The sequence below is a fragment of the Lolium perenne genome, chromosome 6 (assembly GCF_019359855.2).
Source record: "Lolium perenne isolate Kyuss_39 chromosome 6, Kyuss_2.0, whole genome shotgun sequence".
NCBI classification, from domain to species: domain Eukaryota; kingdom Viridiplantae; phylum Streptophyta; class Magnoliopsida; order Poales; family Poaceae; genus Lolium; species Lolium perenne.
Genome location: NC_067249.2, coordinates 252782331 through 252789843, shown reverse-complemented (window position 1 = coordinate 252789843; position 7513 = coordinate 252782331).

The window sequence follows — 7513 nt, the reverse complement described above, 5'->3', positions numbered from 1 at the left end:
AGGTTCTATCTACCGTTCTAGAGAGTAGAGATAGGGGAAAATGGTTTTGCCCAAAGATCCAAAACAATCCCATTGGAAGATTTTTATTTTGAAATATACCATTGAAATATTGGGACTTTACAAAATGGAATTGCTAGTTCTCTGAGAAGTAAGCTAGTGTTTAGTAAATTCCTGCAACCTTAAAAGAAAAAATTGCATCGCGATTCATGTACTTGAGTTGTAAGTTAGACTAGCCACAATGGGAGTATCATAAGTAGTATCATGCATGCCATGTTGGCAAAAATCTGATGTGGCGCACTAATTAATGAGGTGAGAGATGGAGGTGGTATCATAATATGATACAGTATCATAGCACGTAAAACTAGAAAACTTAGTGGCAAACACATCATGTACATCAATTTGCATTGAGATTGTATAAAACATTAAATATGATGATAATATGATACTATCTTATGATACTATGCATTGTGAGGGTAGTATCATAAACTAGTATCATGTGCATGATACTAGTGTATGATACTTTCCATTGTGACTAGTCTTAGGTTGTAACTGAGATTTTTTCAGTTGCAAGTGGGGTTGCAACCGTAATTTTCTACTCCTTCCGATCCATATTATTTGATGTGAAAATGGATGTATCTACAACTAAAATGTGTCTAGATACATCTATATTAGCATCAAGTAATATGAATGGGAGAGAGTAGTTGCAAATAAGGTTGCAACTACAAAAAAAAAATCCAAACTGTTAGATTTGCTTTATGATCTATGATAACGGTGAGTTGCAACTGAGATTCGATGATGCCATTGTACTAAGAACTAAGTTAGTTACACCCTTTGAGACAGGAGAAAGCAATCGGGAGGCGGCGGCTAAAACCCATATAAGGTTTCTTACCCCTCATCGGCTACGTCGGCGGTCTGCTCCGCCTCGGGCTAGCCTTGTGGCGTTGGAGGTGTGGCGAACCACGGCCCCTCTCGGATGAGAGGTTCATGTTTTTTTGTTTAGCTTATTTTTCGGTGTGTTTCTTGAGGATGGTCAGAGGCCGTGGCTATCCTATAGTCTAACCAAAGTCCTCCCCGCCCTATGCTCGCTCCGATGGTGTGTATAGCGCCGGCAGAGAGCGTGGAGTCGTGCGGCCGATGAATCTCCTGATCCGATCAATTTCCGTGTTCGTTTGTGTGGTTTCAAGCCGGTCTCTTCCGATCTACGGTTGTCATCCATCATTGGTGATGGTTGTTGCTCTGGTGCACTTGTTCTTTGGGACCTTAGCACAATGAGTTCTCGTTTGTCTACAATAACAAGCTCTACTATGACTTGCCCAGCTCCGGTGATGGAGAGGCGAGGACGACGGCGCGCCTTCGGTCATACTAGTGTCTGTAGTCGTCGCTAGGTGGTCCAAGTACCTATTTGTAGTTTTAGTTACTTTGTTGACTATTTATATTACTATTGATGGTTATTAATAGATTGGCGAAATTTTCGCCAAAAAATACTTAGACACACCCTTGAAAAAATACCACTGAAAACTTGCTCCTTTACTGATTTGTACCATTACCGTGAACTTCACGTGAATTGAAGCTAAAAAGGAAATGGATCAGGGGAGAGAGTATTAGGGGATTAAGGGAAAATATAAGAGTTCTCCCATTTCACAAAGGCAAGAAAAATACATATAAATTGGAAGAACATAAGAGGATGAGGGGAGATTGGCCGTATAAAACTTCAACAACATCCATCCCCACTTAAATCCCTGCTCAATCGTCTTAGCAACTATATTATCCCCAGCCTCTAAAAAAACTATATAATCCCCAAGACTAATTCAACACCATGGAAGATGGAACAAGAGAACAAAGAGAGATATTTTCCATATGTAGACTCCCAAATAATTGTACAACGTTTGTAGCATCCTTTGATTATGACCCAACATCTTCCGAAGAAGGCTTGGGTGAAAATATCCGGTTCCGGTGCTTTATCACTAGACATTTGGTTGATGGCATTTTTACCTTCCTCCTCTGAGAAGGGGTCCCTAAGGGCTTGCAAGTCCGCATCCTCAAAATGTAGCCCTTCCCAATTAAAATGCCTTCTAGGCTCACCCCTTCCAATGACCGATTGAAATTGATTTAGGACAATCTCCTTCTTAGCCTCGTGCTAGGTCACTTATTCATTGTTATGCTTAAACCGATAAATGTGATTTTTTTTTCTTCGTCTTGCAATCACCCGCATGTGGAATTATATTTTATTTGCACATTTGGGGCCAGCTGATAAATGAAAACTTTCAGGTGGAGATCGACTTCTTTCATCAGCGAATTCATTTTTTATATCAACGAATTCATTGGCTGAGTCGTTGATCGCATTCTACCTCTCGCACGATGGCACGCGCACGAGCAATAGTGACCATGGACATGCACGGATGGAGTTGTATGGAGGAGCACATGCCAACTTATTCTGCACAAGCAAAAGTGTTACACGGCAGCGGCAGCTAGCTAGCTGTAAGACCTGTATCCCTCTCATACAGTACCCACGCATCAACACCCACGAAGAGATGAGGATTCAGCATCCATCCATCGATCGAAGCCACCAGGCACCAGCCCACCATCGCAAGCATCGATCTATTCCGACGAAGGCGGCGGCGGCAGAGGCATCACCATCCCCGTCATGCCCTGGGGTTTCGGCGACGGAGGCTTCTTCACCGGCGTCCTCTTCCCCAAACGCCTCGCAGCTACCTCCCTCCCTTCACGCACCGTGCTCCGGCCGCCGTGATCCCAAGCAGAAGCACCGGCGTCGCCACCTAGCAGCATCACTGCAATCACATCGATTCCCATTTAATTTGTAGACGGAGATCTCTTATACAGACAACAACAAGCTGGGATTCGTTGCATATATACCTGGAGCATGACGCGACAGGCGATGCGTGGAGACGGCGCAGGAGCCGAGCAGGGGCAGGATCAGGAAGGCGGCGGCGACGACGAGCAAGCTGCAGGCGGTGGCCATCCTGCGACACATCGAGCTAGCCGTGTGGACGGGGTAGAGAACACTGGGCACTGGTACTACTACTTCAGAGAGTGAGATCACACGCTCACGGCTCACAGCTCGAGTGGGCAGCTGTACAGCCTGTACTACTACTTCAGAGAGTCTGATAAGACACTGCCGATGTGAGCTGTGCGATCGCTGGCTGTACGTACGTTTGCGGCATTCTTCAAAGAAAATCGCAACTGGGACTCTGCGTCGTTTTGTCTCCGCTCTTCCGTACCGTGAATTGGCCTCAAAGTCTGCATGGTTGTTTGTCCTGTCCTAGAGCCCCGTGAGAAGCGATGCGTCCACTGTACGTGTGGATTCTTCTTAATTTAAGCAGAGTCGCACTGACAATTGCCACGTGAATGACATTTGTCTTTGCCTTCATATTTTCACATAGTCACAGCTTGAGAACATGCAAGGGCCAGGCCAACGTGCCAGTTTCCTTAAAAAAGGAGATTGGAGACCAGATACAGTACAGCCTACCACCTCGGTAACAGAAAAGATTGTAGCCTACTAGAAACCAAGAATTTTTGGCAGCTATAATCCCTTTTTGTTTTTATGAAACATAAGGCAAGAAGAAGAAGAAACCATGACTCTTTAGCGAAGGTGGTATCTGTTACCCGCAAGGTTCAAAATAGCACGCTATTCCTTCACTAATAGCGCAATATAGCATATTGTAACAGTCCACACTAAATTCCAGTAATTTTGCTCGCTATGACACTATTTGTGAAGTAGCTAGCATGTTATTCGCGGCAAAACATCATAGCGTTAGCTCCCTGTTTTTTAAACCTATTGATACAAGGTTTTGAGTTTTTCTCGTTAAGAAAAAAAAGAAATTTCCTTTTGTTTGTTGTGGTGATGAATGTCAATATGTTCTTTTTCTAAATCTGAAAATAATACTCCCTCCATCCCAAAATGTAAGGCGTCTAAGGACTAGTCAAAGGTCAACGTTTTTTTAAGTTTGACCAAGTTTATACATTAAAATATAAACATTTACAGTACTAAATCAACATGAATACATTCACCATAAAATATATTTTCTTAATATGTTCATTCGATATTGTAGATGTAAATATATTTTTCTGAATATTTGGTCAAAGTTAGTAAAGTTTGACTTTTGACCAGTCCTTAGACGCTTTACATTTTGGGACAGAGGGAGTATCTATAGTACTGATAATTCTTAATAAATATTTTATACAATGTCGTTTCCTCGTGAAATATTGATTTTAGGCTTCTAAAAAATTGGAGGAACTATTTTTTGGATGTGATGGTGTATGTATGAATCTGTCACTTTTGGACTGAAATTTTTCATTTCTAGACTTTATCTAGTGTTTTTTTCAAAACACTATTTTGAATATAGCACATTATTAACATAATATATTGTGCATAGCATTTGGAGGATGCCCCGCTATTTATTCTAGCAAGCTAGTTTAAACCTTGGTTACGCCGTCGAACGATCAATTTCTTTTCATCAGCAAATACAAAGTACCTCTCGCTTGAGCAATGGAGGTGCAACCGATAGTATGACCACGATGGATCGGAGAGGAGCCAGCATATATGGAGCATGTAGAGAGTGGACAAATGGAGACCGAGCTATATGTAGCTCTTTATTTTCAAAAATTCGGAGATTTTATTTTAAATTTCAAAAAAATTTGGAAAACAATCGTGGATGTAGCCAATGATGGGATCTACAAACATGCATAGTTTCAATGTGAAAATTCGTAGTATTTTAGGCTACACGAAAATAACAAATGTGTGGATGTGAGAATAGTGAATAGTGCATAATTCAAAACTATAAAACCTGTTACATTTTATCATTTTTGTGTAGTTTACAATACAAAGAATTTCAAGCCAGCGAAAGTAGGTGTTGTTGTACACAGGCAACTCAGCTGAGATAGCCATTCTTTTCTACCGTACATACCGACGGAACACACAGAGGAGATCTCAGTGTGCTCGTACCCCGAGTCGGCCGGCCCGCCGGCGGCAGCTATCCGTGGACCGAAGGCGGAGGATCGGGCGCCCAGCGTTCTCCCGGCCTGTGGTGGCCGTAGGGAATCGGCGAGGGAGGATTGTCTAACGACGTCCTCCGCCCCAAGCGCCTCGCAGCACCCACAGCTAGCTCCCTCTCGTCACGGCCGCCGCGCTCCCAGGCACCACCCGCCAACGACAGCACTGCAATGACATCGATCCGTCAACACATGTACTGCGGTGGGTGCTGCAATTCAGAGCACCCCAAGGAAATTTCGATGGGTGGGTGAAGCTATACCTGGAGGAAGAGGACGCGTCTGGCGATGCGCCGAGGCAGCGCAAGAGCTGAGCAATGGTAGCATCACCAGGGCGGCGACGGCGAGCAGGCAGGTGGCTGTCCTCCGGTTCATCGAGCCGTGGAGACGGATCAGAGACCACTGGTCAATGAAAATGGAGCTAATTCAGCTAGGGTGATCACAGGTCGAGTAAGTAGACAGTGAGAGAGCTGCTCTTGATCTGCAGATGTTAGCTGCTCCTTGTACGACATCGGGGCATTCATATTTAAATCCTCGATTGGAGACTCCGGATTTTGGCGCTGCGCGAGTTGACCTCGAATGGAACGGTTTCATTTCCTGTTCGGTTTTGGAATCCCACAACGAAACTGTTGAGTATCGTGATTATTTAGGAAACAATAGATAGTGTAGGATTCTATTCTACCTTGCCTTGTACTCCAAGTAGATCATTGTACTCATATATATTGCCCATGAGGCCCAAGCAATACAACAACGATTCCACCAATCTTCTCTCTATCCTTCTACATGGTATCAGCCTAAACTCGATCAAAACCCTAGCCGCCAACCGCTTCCGCACCGCGCCGCCCCCGGGACGGCCGATCTCCATGATCGCCACCGGGGGCCGCGCCGCCCGTACCTAGGGTTCGTCCGCCGGTCCAGTTGATCGGCTGCCCTAGACAGTCTTTTTCCCGATCACTTGATCTGGGTTTTTCTCTCTCCCGCTGGTCGCTTTGATCGGCGTTTACTTTTTGGTTTTCCGATCTACAGATCGGGTTGCGTCGCCCATCGCCGCCATCGACCCTCGCGCGCCTCTACTTCGACCTCGGCGCGCCGGCCTCTACTCCGACACGGTGGCCACGCGCACCATGGCGGCCCGTTAGGGCCAATCGCCGTCCGCACATCGCCTCGCCCGTCGCCCTACGCCTGCCGTCACCGCCCTGCTCCGAACGGGACACCTGCAACGCCCTATCCCGGCGGCCTCGCGCCATGCGGCGGCCAATCATAGCCGCCCTGCGCACGTCGGCCCGCCCGTCGATCTACGCCGCGCATGTACGGCCGCTCTGCCGTCCGTCCTCGTCGGCCTCATCTCGGACTCCGTCGCCACCCCGCATCCACCAGCGGCGTCCTCGACCTCGCGCGCGATCGGCTTGATCACCCGCTCGCCGCCGCGATCCGCCTCATCTACGCCGCACGATCGACCTGGCCGTCGACCGCACGCGCCTTCGCAGGTCCCATGAAGAGGGTCATAGTTCGCGCGCCCCTCTAACGATCGAGCATCGGGCTGCCGATGCGTCGCCGCCGTCGAACCGCAGCGCCGCCGCCCGTGGTTCTCACCGCGGCTGCATCGACCCGCGCATGCCGCTGCGTCGCCCCTACGGGCCGTCGCGCCGTGGCGCGCGCTGTCCACGCCGCCGCCGAGGCCGTTCCGCGGCTGCCCCGACATGCGTGTTGCCGGCTGCGTCGCCCCTACGGGCCGTAGCGCCGCAGCGCGCTGTCCACGCCGCCGCCCGAGGTCTTCCCCGCCGTCGCCCCGACATGCGCGTCGCCGCTGCGTCGCTCCTTCGAGCCGTAGCGCCGCGGCACGTGGTCCACTATGCCGCCCCGCGCGTTGACGTCTTCGTGGTATGCGCTGCGCCGCCTCCTAGGCGCGAGGAACCCACCGTCCGCGCATGGTCTTCGTCAGGCTGTCGGGTTCTTCGCCTACGCCGAGCATCGTCGCCGCGCCCTAACCCTAGCCGCCGCCACGGGTCATCGTCCCTGCCGCAGGCCGCCTCAAGCCGCCGCCGCAGCCCGCCGCCACGCCGCCGCTACTGCGCCGCTGCCCTACCCGCAGCCGCGCCACACACCCGCAGCCGCGCCACACCCCCGGCCGCCGCACCCTCCTCCTCGTGCGCCGCCGCTCCATCGCCGTCCACCTCTTCATCTACTCCGACCACCGCGGATGTTGGCCTCGGCACCTTCTACCCCATGCCGGATGGCGCCGCAATCGTCGTCGAGTCCTTCTCTACGCATGCCCGGTGCTGGCAACACCGACGCGTGCCTTCGTCCACGACGTGTCCCCGGGCCTGGCAAACCCGGCGTGACGCCTCGTCAACATCGACTTCGTCCGTCTACGCATGCCCAGTGCTGGCAACACCGATGCGTGCCTTCGTCCACGACGTGTCCCCGGGTCCGGCAAACCCGGCGCGACGCCCCGTCAACACCGTCTTCTTCCCGGCGCACCACTACCTCAACACCACTGCGCCTA